Here is a 14,987-nt window from a genome sequence, read left to right as displayed (position 1 = left end):
GGCAAAAAAATAAATAATGAACAGGATTGTGTTACATAGATTTCTTCTGTCAGGAGGCCGCTCCTCTGGTTCCCGGTGTATGGGATAATATAAGTGATCAGAAAAGAGAAAGAGGGTGCCTCATAGTGTGAATCGGTCTGGGTAACACCACTAGATTAATAAAATAGAGAGGCTTACCAGAGTAAGTTGCACCGTACTTGTGACCGGTGGCAAAGAAAGGCTAGCACTCTATAGTGGCTAGTACACTGGTCAGGTTCGCCGGTCAGCAGAAACTCCAAGAAACCTTGGTCCGGTCTCGACTGCAAATCCTCTGAGTGGGTCCCAGCTGTTTTCCAGGGATTACCAATTGGTGAATCAGGTGTAAGAGTTTTTTTTCTTTAAGAAGGATATAAAGACAACTTCCGAAGTTTCAAATATAAAAAGAAACTTTATTTCTCGTATCTCTGCAACGCGTTTCTCGACCCAAAGATCTGGTCGTTTCCTCAGGCAGTACAAACTGAATACAATTCATTGAATTGGACATCATTAAATACATGTGTGTGAAACAAAACGGCTCCAATGGAAACCTTAATTAATTCGTCAATACAAAACATTTTCTTTTAATCAGCACTGTTTTTAACAATATTAATAGAAAACCTTAAAACCCTGTATAATCATTTCTCAGCTAAAAAACTAGCAAATGTGTGTATGTTCTGTTAAAAACAATCTTTCCTAAAAGACAGCATGTTTGTTAGCGAAAAAGACATGACGCTAGCATACGTGTATATGTTTCGTTAGGAAACAATCTTTTCTGTAAAATAACATATGAGTTGGCAAAGATAACATATTCTTAATATATGTGATGAGTTTCTGGCTAACAGATAATAACTAGTAGCGTTCTGGAAAGAAAAAAATATATGTAAAAAGCAAACAGTCTGAACTAAAATATTAGTAAATGTTTGCTCGTTGTTAAATATTTTTTTTCTTTCATGTTTAAATTATTGTTTCCTTATTTAGTTGGATACATTTTACACAGAGATGATTGTAACATTTTTGCATATCAGCATTCAGATACAACATACAATTTTAAACAACTTTCCAATTTACTTCTATTATCAATTTTTCTTCATTCTCTTGGTATCCTTTGTTGAAGGGCATCAATGCACTTCAGGGAGCTACCTGAACACACCAAGTGAGCCAATGACAAGAGGCATATATGTGCAGCCACCAACCAGAAGCTAGCTCCCAGTAGTGCTTGGCTACTCCTGAGTCTACCTGGGTATGCTTTTTCAACAAAGATATGAAGAAAACAAAGCAAATTATATAATAGAAGTACATTGAAAATTTGTTTAAAATTGCATACTCTACCTGAATAATGAAAGAACATTTTGGGTTTATGACCCTTCAATTATGTGTAGTAAAAGAAAAAAAACAACTTTTGCAACATACTTTAATTTATTTTGCCCCCTTTTCCTGTAATTTAGTCCTGATAATTGTGGGTTTTCACTTCCAATTCTCAGACCTGGAAAACTGCATACTTCACAAGCCTAACCCTGCTGCATATCTGTCCCGGACTGGCATGGGCAGAGGTGATAAAATAAGAAACAGCAAAACGATGCAAGCTTTGACAATTCAACAAATGACTGCAGCAGGACTTGTCTATTCAGAAACAAAGCAAGTAGGGGGGGGAAATTGACCGTCAGGGGAAAAATGGTGGCAAATAAGGTGTTAATCTATTCAGAAAGCTTTCACTGCAGGTGTTTTATGTGCTTTTAAACATTTAAAGGGACATCCAAGTCAGCTGTATGCTACTGTTGCAAAGGACATTGTTAATATTTAAAAAAAAAAAAAAAAGGTACATTCCCATGTACGAGCTTAATTGACAGACAAGTAATATATAGTGGGTACCCACTAACCAGCGTCCGTGAAAGCTCTGAGGTTGACACCAGGCATGGGCCCTATTTTTTGTATAGTATTATTATTATTTTATTATTATCAGGTATTTGTAGAGCGCCAACAGATTCCGCAGCGCTGATAGTACATCCCTTAGTTACAGAAACAATGCACAATTGATTATTACTGACAACATTCAAAGCCCAAATAATGTTTTAGTGAATGTCATTACTAGATCAAGAATGTTAAGACTTCTTGACAATCCAATTAACCACCAATTGCAGGTAAACGTTATGCAAATATTTTCATTAATTAAATACAGAGATTTCAATAAACGTACGGTCATAAATGTCAATGTTTGAAATAGCTTAGAATCTATAGAAAAAAAATATCAAATCCTAAGTCAGTTTTACCCCAGTACTTGTTAAACGACATTCAAGTTTATTATTTTTTTTATCCATGCATTAAAATAACTTGCAAAAGAAATGAATTAAAACTATTTTTTTGTAAACTATGCATTGTTTTGCAGGCGAGGTACACATCACTTGAAAAGCCTCTGGAATTTTGTTTATCATACTTCTTTTTACTTCTTTTATGGCAAATACAATTTTGAGTTTAATGCCCCTTTAATTATAGCTTTTTTTTAATTGCACTAATTGAGATCTTAAAGGGAAAGCAAAGTCAAAATTAAACTTTCATTATTCAGATAGTGCAAGCAATTTTAAACAACTTTCGAAATTACTTATAATCAAATTTGCTTCATTCTCTTGGTATCCTTTGTTGAAAAGTATGCCTGGGTAGGCTCAATATTAACAATAGATTACTGGGAGCTAGCTGGTAACTGCACATATATGCCTCTTGTCATTGGCTCTCGTGATGGTACTCAGCTAGCTCCCAGTAGTGCATTGCTGCCCTTGAGTCTACCTCTGAGTAATGCAGAGTTGATAACAGATACAATTGCATGGCCTGTCTGTATCACTACAGTTTAATTTGACTTTGGCGATAAAGTGGTTAAATAGGAGTCTTTTTTTACTTCCAGATGTGTACGCGCGTGTATGTTCCAGTGCTGAGGGGACCATAAAGCATTCATTTCAACAAGGTATAAGGTTTTGTTTTAACAGTAATCTTGTACCGGATGTGCATTAATACAACAGCAAAAGCTCAAGAAAAAAACCTTTTAAATCAATTTTCAATTTCCTATCCTTTTGTGCCAAAGGTTTGCTCCTGTCATAAAGAGTTTCTCACTGTTGTAATCCCCAGGGTCGGATATTTCAGATATCGTAGAAAACGTTAGTTCCCCCCCCCCACCCCACCCTTTAAAGAATCACTTTTTCACTCTTGGCTTCCATGTACTGGGATGCAATTAGCTAACAATCAAAATATTCTGCAATTAAAGGGACACAAGTCAAAATACAATTTTATGATTCAAAAAGAGCATGTCATTTTAAGTCATTTTCCAATTTACTTCCATTATCAAATTTTGCACAATCTTGTTATATAAACACTCTCTGGGGGACAAAATCCTACTGAGCATGTGCACAAGCTCGCAGGGTAAACATATACTAGTCTGTGATTGGCTGATGTCTGTCACATGATACATTGTATTTTTATTATGTACTTGTTAATTATGCAATTATACTGTCCTTTAATGAATTTTATTTAAGGTCAACATTAAAATATCATGATTCAGATAGAGCATGTCGTTTTAAAAAGCTTTTCAATTTACTTCCGTCATCAAATTTACTTTGCTCACATGATATCCTTTGTTGAACAGCATACTGAGTTAGGCTCAGGAGCATGAACTTGTCTTAAACACCACACGACAGCCATGTTTGCAATAATGTTTGAGACAATATTATACATTGTTGAAAACCAGTAGCAGATTTACTCAACAAAGGGCCCTGGTGCAGATTTGTACTAAGGAAGCGCAATTACTGTATAATTATTCTGTAGTTACATAGATACAGCATGAACTGATAAAAGGCGCACTTATGTGTAGACTGATTGCTATGGGCCCTGGTGCCACTGCAATGGTAGTTCTGCCTCTGTTGAAAACTTTGAGGCCATATAGTCCTCAATGCACTGGCACGCTCCTGAGCATATTTAGAGTTAAAGGTACAAGGAAGTAAAAATGTTACTTTTATGATTCAGATAAAACAAAAGTTTCCATTTTACCCAGTTGCGGTACTGACGTTGCGTGACGGCCAAAAAAGTGTGCGGTACAGCTATTCTGACAAGACTTGTAATAGCAGCGGTAGGCAAAAAGCATTGTTATGGGCCATAACGATGCTTTTTCACTCATAACGCCAAACTCGTAATCTGGCTGTCTGTTTCCTATTTCATAGAAATGGTCATTCCGTAGTTTCGTTCACTGAAGTAGGAGGTTGCATTTGGTATTCAGCTCCTTTCGGAGTGGAATATCCTCCTGTGCAAGTAATACACAATAAGATCTGGATTTGCACAGATCTTAGTGATTTTCACTTGCACAAGAGGATATTAGACTCCAAAAAAGAGCTGAATATCTAAAGCAACCTCCTACTTCTGCCTTTGGTAGGTAGTGAACAAAACTGCTGAATGCCCATTTCTAATATTTTATAGCCCTATATTGCATGGAGCTGTGTTGTCAAAGTAATATCTTACAACAAAAACAGATAAATATCAGATTATCACATAGGATTATAGTGGGATAAATATGTTAAAATGCCATGTATTCTGATTGGGAGTATTGATCATGTGACAGTCTGTTTCATACTTTTCTTCTAAAAATATATGTAGTTTTTCTAGTTCAGACATCTGTGGGAAGTCGTTTATTTCTTTTGTTATTTCTGGGAAGTATTTATCCCTTAAGAGTTTGTATCTTGTACAGTACAAGAGGAAGTGAAGTCTCTATGTCCCCGCAGTCACACTTATTGTATGGCTTCTCGGGCCTCCATTTTGTCTGATATCTGCCAGTCTCTATTTCCAGCTGGTTGACAAAGATTCTGTATTTAGTGAGTGTCTGTCTGTGCTTTGGGTTGGTGACACTTGTGAGACACTCAGCTAGTTTGTATAATATCGGTAAAGACCTGTAACACTCCAGCTTGCTCTGCTGCTGTGTCAGTTCCTCCCAGTGGCCAGTGCACCTCTATGTCATTATATGTGAGATGACACTACAATTTGTACACCCTTTTTTGCATTGGTAGCAGCAGTGGGAAGCTCCCCAGCTTTGCTCTGTGCTCCTGTGAAGCAGCAGTGCATATTATTTACAGAACTGTGATAGTTTTGTCCCATTCTTGGTAGTTCTGGGTCAGTGTTGGACCGCAGACCTCACAACCATACAGCAGGATTGTTACAGTGGTGCTTTCAAATACTTTAACGCCTTAAGGACCAGACCATTTTTCAATTTCTTACTGTTTTTACATTTCTGCGGTGTTTGTGTTTAGCTGTAATTTTCCTCTTACTCATTTACTGTACCCACACATATTATATACATTTTTTTTGGCATTAAACAGAATTTCTAAAGATACCATTATTTTTGTCATATATTATAATTTACTTATTTATTTATTTTTAAATATGAGGAAAAAATGGAAAAAAACACACTTTTTCTAACTTTGACCCCCAAAATCTGTTACACATCTACAACCACCAAAAAACACCAATGCTAAATAGTTTCTAAATTTTGTCCAGAGTTTAGAAAGACCCAATGTTTACATATTCTATGCTTTTTTTGCAAGTTATAGGGCAATAAGTACAAGTAGCACTTTGCTATTTCCAAAACATTTTTTTCTTCAAAATTAGTGATAGTTACATTGGGACACTGATATCTGTCAGGAATCCCTGAATAACCTTTGACATGTATATATTTTTATTTAGTAGACAACCCAGAGTATTGATCTAGGCCCATTTTGGTATATTTCATGCCACCATTTCACTGCCAAATGTGATCAAATAAAAAAATTGTTAACTTTTTCACTAACTTTTTCACAAACTTTAGGTTTATCACTGAAATTATTTACAAACAGGTTGTGCAATTATGACACAAATGGTTGTAAATGCCTCTTTGGGATCCCCTTTATTCAGAAATAGCAGACATATATGGCTTTGGCATTGATTTTTGGTAATTAGAAGGCAGCTAATTGCCGCTGGGCACCACACTTGTATTATGCCCAGCAGTGAAGGGGTTAATTAGGTAGATTGTAGGGTTAATTTTAGCTTTAGTGTAGAGATCAGCCTCCCACCTGATGCATCCTACCCCCTGATCCCTCCCTGACCCCCCTCAAACAGCTCTCTTCCCTCCCCCACCTCACAATTGTCACCGTCATCTTAAGTACTGGCTTTATTTTATTATTTTTTTTATATTTAATCTGCAGGGATGGAGCCCCTCATAGCCCCCAACCTCCCTGATCCCCCCCATACAGCTCTCTAACCCTCCCCCTCTACCTATTTGCTGCCATCTTGGGTACTGGCTGCTGTCTGCCAGTACCCAGTTTGCTTAAAAAAAAATTCTGTAGGGTAGCTGCCCCCTCAATACCCCCCTCCCCGATCCCTTTACAAAAATGTATTTCCCTCTAACTTACTCTCCCTCTGTGAACCTAATGTATGTGCGCGCCACCGCCCCCGCCCTCTGCATCGGTAACTCTGCAAATCTATTTATGCAGTGCCCCACTCATTGGGGCATGCAGAAATAGTGCGATCTTGCTATTTTTAGCGAGATCGCAGCAGAGAGAAGACCAGGACTGCAGCGACGTATATGGTACGAAGCTGGTCCTTAAGGGCATAATGACCAGCGTTGTACAGAGTACGGCGCTGGTTGTTAAGGAGTTAAGTAACAATTTTGCAGGAGGTCTTAGACTGGCTAATGGCTTCTTGATTACATAGAAGGCTCTAAGGGCTTTTTCTTGCAGTGTTTTGTTGGCCAGTTTAAAGCTTCCTGATGCACTCAATGTAAGCCCAAGATATGTATAATTCAATGTGTGCTCTCATTAGAAAGCAATAGGAATTTTACTTTTTCCTGAAGATTTTAATAAAATGACGTCATGCAATGGTTTTTACCTTTCAGGTTATCCAGCACACAATAGATATGAATATAAGGTATCAGTGTCTCCTGTGGCTGAAACCCCACACCCTGAGTCAAGCTACAAGTCACTATTTCTGAAAGCTGACTTTTCTTGACAAGGAAATTTAGCTTTTGTTTTTCCTTTACATCACTTCAAATCAGTTTTGTGACATTTCCTTTAACAAAGCGAGAATACTTTTTGCAGAGTCATTCGATAGCTCAGACTATTATTTTGCCCATTAGGTATAGCTTGCTGGAAAATTGAGACATATTCCTGTCCTCTGCAGACACAGCATTCAGTGTATCTTTGCAGGCTGTCAGTGCATTTAGTAAGACATAATAGGAGGCTGTGTGTCAGTCCCAAGAGACAGGAAAATATGCAGCCTTAACCTGAGTAAAAAGCACCAAACCGCTAAGGGAAGAGGCTGCTTTTGCACAAGCGAGGGCTCTTCGCGAAAACATTTCATCTTTAATATATTCGCTTCGTCCACCTCTCTGTTTATGAAATGATGCTGGTGGAAATAGGATTACAAATGGAAACCAGAAGGTCACACTTTGCTAAATAAACAGCTATCAGTCCTCAGCTGCCGCAATTCATACTCTTTGCTGCATAATGAATATGGCTGTTATTCATCATCCATGTAGCATAAATAACAATGTTCAGGGGCACAGGCATTTTAAATACAACAGTACAACAAATTTAAACTCATTATTAATTTAAGTAGTATTTTTTTTATTTTAGCTTTCCCTGCATGGAATAATTTATTTAAACTAGTATAACACCTGTGCTGCGCAATATATTCTCAGAATAAGGGACATAAATCATATAATATGATATATTTCAATTCGAATATAATTGAAGTAAAAAAAAACCTTTAAACAATATAATTTATGATACTTGCATATCATTTACCTTGTTAACTCCTCACATTCTCACCTGCAGGACTCCTCCCTGATTGTCACCAAGCATTCCTTAACCCCTTAAGTGCTGAGCCATTTTCACCTCTGTGCTGAGCTGTTTTGGCGTTTCTGGATGCGGCTCACATTTAACCCCCACTCTAGGAAATGTTTCATTTAGAAACTTATATATATATATATATATATATATATTTAGCCTAGCCCAACAGATTCTAACTATTGCGTTATTTAATGTATATGTAAGGACATGTGAGAACTGTATAACAAAATATGAGAAATAAATGTATATTTTTATTAAAATTTTAATTGTGTGTGTTTTTTTCTCCTAAACTCTATAGTCACTCTTACCACAGTGATAACCTGGCTATTAAAACATATAGGGGCTTTATTTTAAAGAGGGACTTCTGGGCTTAAAACAAGGAGATATAGGATATCTAGGCCTTTATGTTACATAAGTGTATATGTGTATTTTTAAAAAAAATTGTGCTCATACTTTAACCCCCAAGACACATGCCGATTACCTTTAAAACAGTGGGTCTTTGGGGTTTTCTAGGATTTAAGGGAACTGAGATTAAATACTTAACCCCAATCCAGCTCCCTTAAAGGGACAGTAGACTATAAAATAGATTTTCCCTTAATGTGTTTCCGATAACTTTTTTTTACCAGCTGTATAAAACGTATGAGATTTGCTTTTTTAAAGCTTATTTGTGTATATGAATTAGCTGATTTTGTGTTCTGAAGCCACAACCTAATAAAATGGGTTGAGATTGTAGGTATAATCAGATCTCATTACTTTATCACATTGTGTACATATACCCGTTTCTTTATCTTATATCTGTCCATAAACCAATCACCAATACTTGGAGAGAACAATGGAAAATTAACATTGTATTACTTTATCAATTCTGTAACCCACTGGGAGTGTAATTTCTTCTGCTGGCTGTGTTAACACAGCTTGGCCTTGAGGCCAAACACTTTCAGGATGGGTGGGGATACCACAGGCTAAATATGCTATTTCAAATGCCAATATAAGGGTAATGGAAATACTTGTAAAAAATGTAATACAATCCAGCAGATAAAGTGGATCATTGGGAACAAATTAAAGAGGAGAACATTTTTGAGTAAACTGTCCCTTTAAGTACTGTGCAGCTACCTGGCACTTCCAGGGCTTGGTGGTCGCCATGTTAAAAGCATTGTGTGGTGACTTGTAGTCATGTGCAGTTAAAGGGTTAAAGGCGCTACTATACAGAGATATGTACCATGTACGCTAACCTTTCCTATCCTTTCTTTGTCAGTCCCTTGCATCCCCTTAGCATCGAAGTTTACAAGCCCAGCTATCCTGTAAATCACCTTCTTGAAAAGTGATCTACAACAGTTGACAACTCTTAGGATGTCCTTCTGACCACCCATCTGGTGTATAATTTGCCTCTTAAACTCAATGTATATTATATATATATATATGTTTATAGAGCTGCAGAATCGGTTGGTGCTCTACAAATACATAATAATAATAATTTACCCCTTACCTACTTTTAACCAATATCCAATCAGAGGCAGCAAATGTGCGTAAACATTTAGAAAACACACATAAACATGATGTGAATGACAAGGTCTCATGTAAACGGGTGTTTTATCTCAGAAGCACACCCATGCATGCTTACCACCATCAATATTGTAACTTAGCATAGGCTCACATGTACTCTTGTGAGATTCAGCACTTAATGCCTTAAAATGTCAGAATTTACATCTTTTACCCTTGTTGGTACCCTAATACGTGCTTCGGAACAGTTTATAGTTGTATCCAGCTTCTGATTGGCTGCTGACTATGGCTATATAGCAGTACCGATATAATCTATATTAATACTATTCCTTAAGTCATTCATATAAACTACAAGTCCTTCATATGAACTACTGAGTCAGTCGACTGATAGTGACCAGTAGAGTATAGCGACGTAAAAATCTAATGATTTCGGAATAAGGACTGTTAAGACTGACAGTGATATATATATGTTATATATGTGTGACTTGTTACAGATCACCCTGGTATAGTCTATGCAATAAGAGCTGTTAGCACTCGTACTTGATAATAATAAAGGCTTTAATATCTATAAGGAAATCTGGTAAATCCAGAAATATAGATAGACACAAAGTTAAAGCCTTTATACTATATACTGATAAATCTAATAAACACATACTCACATCGTGTGTTCACAATTAGCCTCATAGCCCCTATTTTAAATTGTCTGTTTTTAATTTGTGGTGGATGTACCAATGAAACTAGGATATGTAGTGGAAGTGATATACCCACACATTTACAGTCTCCACTATAAGTTCACGTATTGTTTTGTCTTTTGAGCATAAATGTTAAATAAAGTGTTGTGGTTTTTAAATAAATATACCCACTTAATTTAATGTCTAATTCAACATTTAGGTCACCAAGCCCTTAAATTCCTCCTTTCCCTTAAATATATTGATGGCTGCTGACTATAGGTAGCTAAATACGTAGCCTTGAATGGGGGATAAAACATACACTACCCGCTCACATTATATCTTGAAAACAAAGATTTTTTTTAAAAGTAATTATATAGAGGAATGTTATCAAAGTAATTGCAATGTCCAAATATATTAGTATATGATATATCTTATGTCCCTTATGCTCATCCTCTCCAATTAAGTATTAAATGCAATATTCAGTTATAATATTATGATCTGCACATTTTCAGTGGCAAATGTCATTCCTAAACCAAAGTGCCAGATCCAACTGCATTTGATTTGTGTGGATTTTATAAAATTTTGTTTGGGGGACAGAGTGAGGGGGTGTAGGGCAGACCTCTTTGACATTAACCCTTCCCCCCCTTATCTGATCATCATATGCACCACATTACCTGAACTCTAAGTTGGCAGCTGGGTGTAAAATACCTTCTCAGACAACGCAACACTTGGCAATTAGAAGAAAAAGGGAAAACATTTCAGCAGCATGTCCCTGAATTTATATGATTTCCCACTTGTTTTATAATATGCTAGTGGAGGTCTGTATAGGTCATGCAAGATGGTCGCTACACCCTGCTCTCCTCTGAACCACTGAAATGCTAGTAAGCGCTTGAAGGGATTATTTATGAACAGGCTTCACGTGGAAAATTAAGTTATACAATTTAACTTTTTCTCGCAACTTAAAAATGACCTCAGTTGTTTTCTGGTGTTAAAGAAGTGGGACAACGTTGGATAAAAGCTCTTCCAAGTTCACAATAAAAGGGAAGAAAAGTTAGATGTTCTTTGTAAATACAGTTTAGTCCTCGGTTTACAACAGATTGTTCGGCACCAGTTCACAAAAATAAAGGTTACAGTACTGACAGCACACCTTGATAAAGTTTAGGTTGAAATGTTAGTGTTCTGTTTTTAATTGAATAGAGCTAAATTGGTAACTGCTGACACAAGGACAAACTAAGAGTTTTACGCTACCTGATTGATCTGTTTGGTCACAACATTATATCACTTAACTGGAAGAGCAGAGAAGCAACAGATTATATCATGTGACCAGGAATATGGAGAAGGAACAGATTATATCACATGACCAGGAATGTGGAGAAGGAACAGATTATATCACATGACCAGGAATGTGGAGAGGGAACAGATTATATCACGTGACCAGGAGAGCGGAGAAGGAACAGATTATATCACATGACCAGGAATGTGGAGAGGGAACAGATTATATCACATGACCAGGAGAGCGGAGAAGGAACAGATTATATCACGTGACCAGGAGAGCGGAGAAGGAACAGTTTATATCACGTGACCAGGAGAGCGGAGAAGGAACAGTTTATATCACTTGACCAGGAGAGCGGAGAAGAAACAGTTTATATCACGTGACCAGGAGAGCGGAGAAGGAACAGTTTATATCACGTGACCAGGAGAGCAGAGAAGGAACAGTTTATATCACTTGACCAGGAGAGCAGAGAAGCAACAGTTTATATCACGTGACCAGGAGAGTGGAGAAGGAACAGTTTATATCACGTGACCAGGAGAGTGGAGAAGGAATAGTTTATATCACATGACCAGGAGAGCGGAGAAGGAACAATTTATATCACGTGACCAGGAGAGTGGAGAAGGAACAGTTTATATCACGTGACCAGGAGAGCGGAGAAGGAACAATTTATATCACATGACCAGGAGAGCGGAGAAGCAACAGTTTATATCACATGACCAGGAGAGCAGAGAAGCAACAGTTTATATCACGTGACCAGGAGAGTGGAGAAGGAACAGTTTATATCACGTGACCAGGAGAGCGGAGAAGGAACAATTAAGACACTTATTTTGCATGGGAATCAAAAGAGACTGTACTTTAAGGGAAAATATTTCAATATTTACATTATATTTATTTAGTTAGTTTTGAGAGAGCCCTGGAACCTAACATATTGACTTTGAATTAAAGGGTCTAGCTGCTCAGTATGTTAGCAGGTTGTCTAGTAAAATCTATACAGAAATAATGGACACTTAAATGTCCTCTGAGTGTCAGCTAAATGTAAAAGGTCTCCTATGCCTCTATACATTACAAATATGAACCTGAAATATAATGACACTATTATGTGTGTTACTGGCAGCCAAAAAGCATAACAAAATTGTTTATGGCAGTCATGTGGGTGTTAAATCACTGCTCTTTGTTTGCTCCTGGTAGGGTGTCAAATCAATTCTGTGTACCTGTGTTACCGTTAAAGAGGAAAAATTATTAATTTGAAAGTTACTAGCAGACAACTGCTCATATGTGGAAATATGCACGCTGGGATCAAAATGAAAGCTCTTTTGGCGAGCCATAGTGTGACCCACTTCCTGACAGTGTCCAGTCAGCTACAGCTTGTCCAGTATTTCTGTGGACGGCAGATGGGAAGCCTACTTTCAATTGACTTATACATTATATATCTAGGTTCATTTCACACCCGTTTTTCTCCCAGCAGTTCAGATAGGAACCACACCCTGTAGTAAACTGGGGGCAAACTGCACATAAAAATGGAGACACTGGCCCATTAACCATTTCTGTGACATTTCAGCTTTAGCTCATATAGATTCGATAGTTTCTCTGTTCTTGGAATTTGACGACTGGTGGACTTACCTTATTTTGCACGTCAAACGCACTTCCCTGTTCTGCTCTTCTGTTCAGTGGGGTAAGAAAGTAGTCTGAAACAGAGAAGCTAAAGTTACGTTTGTCTGGGAGCTGGAGGAACAAAACTGCACATTAATTTAGGATGTAATTCTTACTTCTCTATAACTTATAATTTAACTTTATAGTTTTGGTATTTAGAAAAAAAATAACAACGTGTAAATGTTCAGATCATAAGACTCTTTACAGCTTGTCTGACAGATGTCTGCAGTTCACGCACCCTTAAGGCCTGGGCATAAATCAGATCATTTCTTAGACATTCAAAACTTTCTGCAGAATTTTACTCAAAACTAATGACTGATTCAGACTGGAACAAAATAATGTATCTAGAAGAATACTTTTGTGAAGTTTCTAAGAATATGACGTAGTAACGTGCCAAATAGTGAGAACCTGAAGGTGACAGACAATTTAAAAGGTATAAAAACAACCACAACTATGAACGTGTCAGTTCAAATGTTTGTCTAACAAATGAAAGCTTTTAATTGCTCCACTAAAATGCCCCTACTAGTTAGATTGAATCTTTTTTTCTTTACTTTACAGCATTATTTAGGTGACAAAGTTACTAGTCCAGAGGGAAATAGTTACTGATCCACTGCTATTTTATTTACTTGTCTGGGACTAGTGGATTTTTCCAGCCCTGTATATCACTATAGTTTAGCATTCAGGGAGAATTTTATAGTGAATGAAATTGAATTAAATTTAAATGGGCGATAAACTTGTTCTCTTAAATGATTGTGCAGTGTGTGCACAATTAAAAGGGGCAATATGGGGCAGATATGTAGCAGGATCAGACTTGTAAAGCTGGCCATGTGCACTTATGAGTTCTTAGAACTGGAAAACCCATCATCTTCAGACTAAAATGTCAAAATTTATGTATGTATGTATATTGTAATGTTCTTTTACTATCCATAATTACACATTGTATATAACAATGTAAAGCTGTTTACTGTCCCTTTAAGTTATCCTATACTTGAAAATGTTGTTGCAAATGAGCTGATGATCAGCTGACCATTACACTTATACGAGTTTGCTAGACATCCCATTGCAAAACCACGGACATTAATATGGAGTTGTCCCTCCCCCTTTTGCAGATATAGCGGCCTCAACTATGTTGGTAAGGTTTTCCACAAGATTATGGAGTGTGTCTGTTGGAATTTGTGCCTATTCAACCAAAACAGCAGTTGTGAGGTCAGGCACTGATGATGGACAAGTCTGGCTTGCAATCAGTGTTCCAGTTCAAGTGGTCAGTACAGTTGAGGTCATCAAATTGTTTAAAATGCCTTAATATCCTGTTGCATTAACATGACCCTCCATTGTAACTAAAGGGCCTAGCACAAACCCAGAAAAACAGATCCAGACCATTATCCCTCCTGCACCAAACATTACAGTACATTCTGGTAGGTAGCATTCTCCATGCCCAGATTCTTCTATCAGACTGCCAAATAGTGAATCGTGATGAATCAATCCAGAAAACACATTTCCACTGCTCTAGACTCCAGCCGAAGCTTGTGTACAGCTTCTCGCCCATGAAAACCCATTTAATGGAGCTCCTGACACACTGTTCTTGTGCTACTATTGCTCCCAGTGAGTGGTATAACAGATGATAGGCAATGTGTATGTGCTAATATTGCTCCCAGTGAGTGGTACAACAGATGATAGGTAATGTATATGTGCTAATATTGCTCCCAGTGAGTGGTACAACAGATGATAGGCAATGTGTATGTGCTACTATTGCTCCCAGTGAGTGGTACATCAGATGATAGGCAATGTGTATGTGCTACTATTGCTCCCAGTGAGTGGTACAACAGATACTAGGCAATGTGTATGTGCTACTATTGCTTACAGTGAGTGGTACAACAGATGATAGGCAATGTGTATGTGCTACTATTGCTCCCAGTGAGTGGTACAACAGATGATAGGCAATGTGTATGTGCTACTATTGCTCCCCAGTGAGTGGTACAACAGATGATAGGCAATGTGTATGTGCTACTATTGCTCCCAGTGAGT

The 14,987-nt window shown here is 37.4% G+C and overlaps 1 long non-coding RNA gene across 5 annotated transcripts in view; it reads right to left on the bottom strand.

Annotated features, from left to right (window-relative positions):
- Nucleotides 1–14,987, bottom strand: part of LOC128664226 (uncharacterized) — a 203,423-nt gene that overhangs the window by 137,810 nt on the left and 50,626 nt on the right. For all 5 annotated transcript variants that reach the window (XR_008402938.1, XR_008402935.1, XR_008402934.1 and 2 more), the window contains one exon: nucleotides 12,933–12,997. This is a non-coding gene — a long non-coding RNA (uncharacterized LOC128664226). The remainder of the gene's footprint in view (nucleotides 1–12,932; nucleotides 12,998–14,987) is intronic.

The sequence above is a fragment of the Bombina bombina genome, chromosome 6 (genome assembly GCF_027579735.1).
Source record: "Bombina bombina isolate aBomBom1 chromosome 6, aBomBom1.pri, whole genome shotgun sequence".
NCBI lineage: Eukaryota > Metazoa > Chordata > Amphibia > Anura > Bombinatoridae > Bombina > Bombina bombina.
The sequence above is the reverse complement of the archived record's forward strand: the minus strand, read 5'-3'. Positions and strand labels throughout refer to the sequence as shown.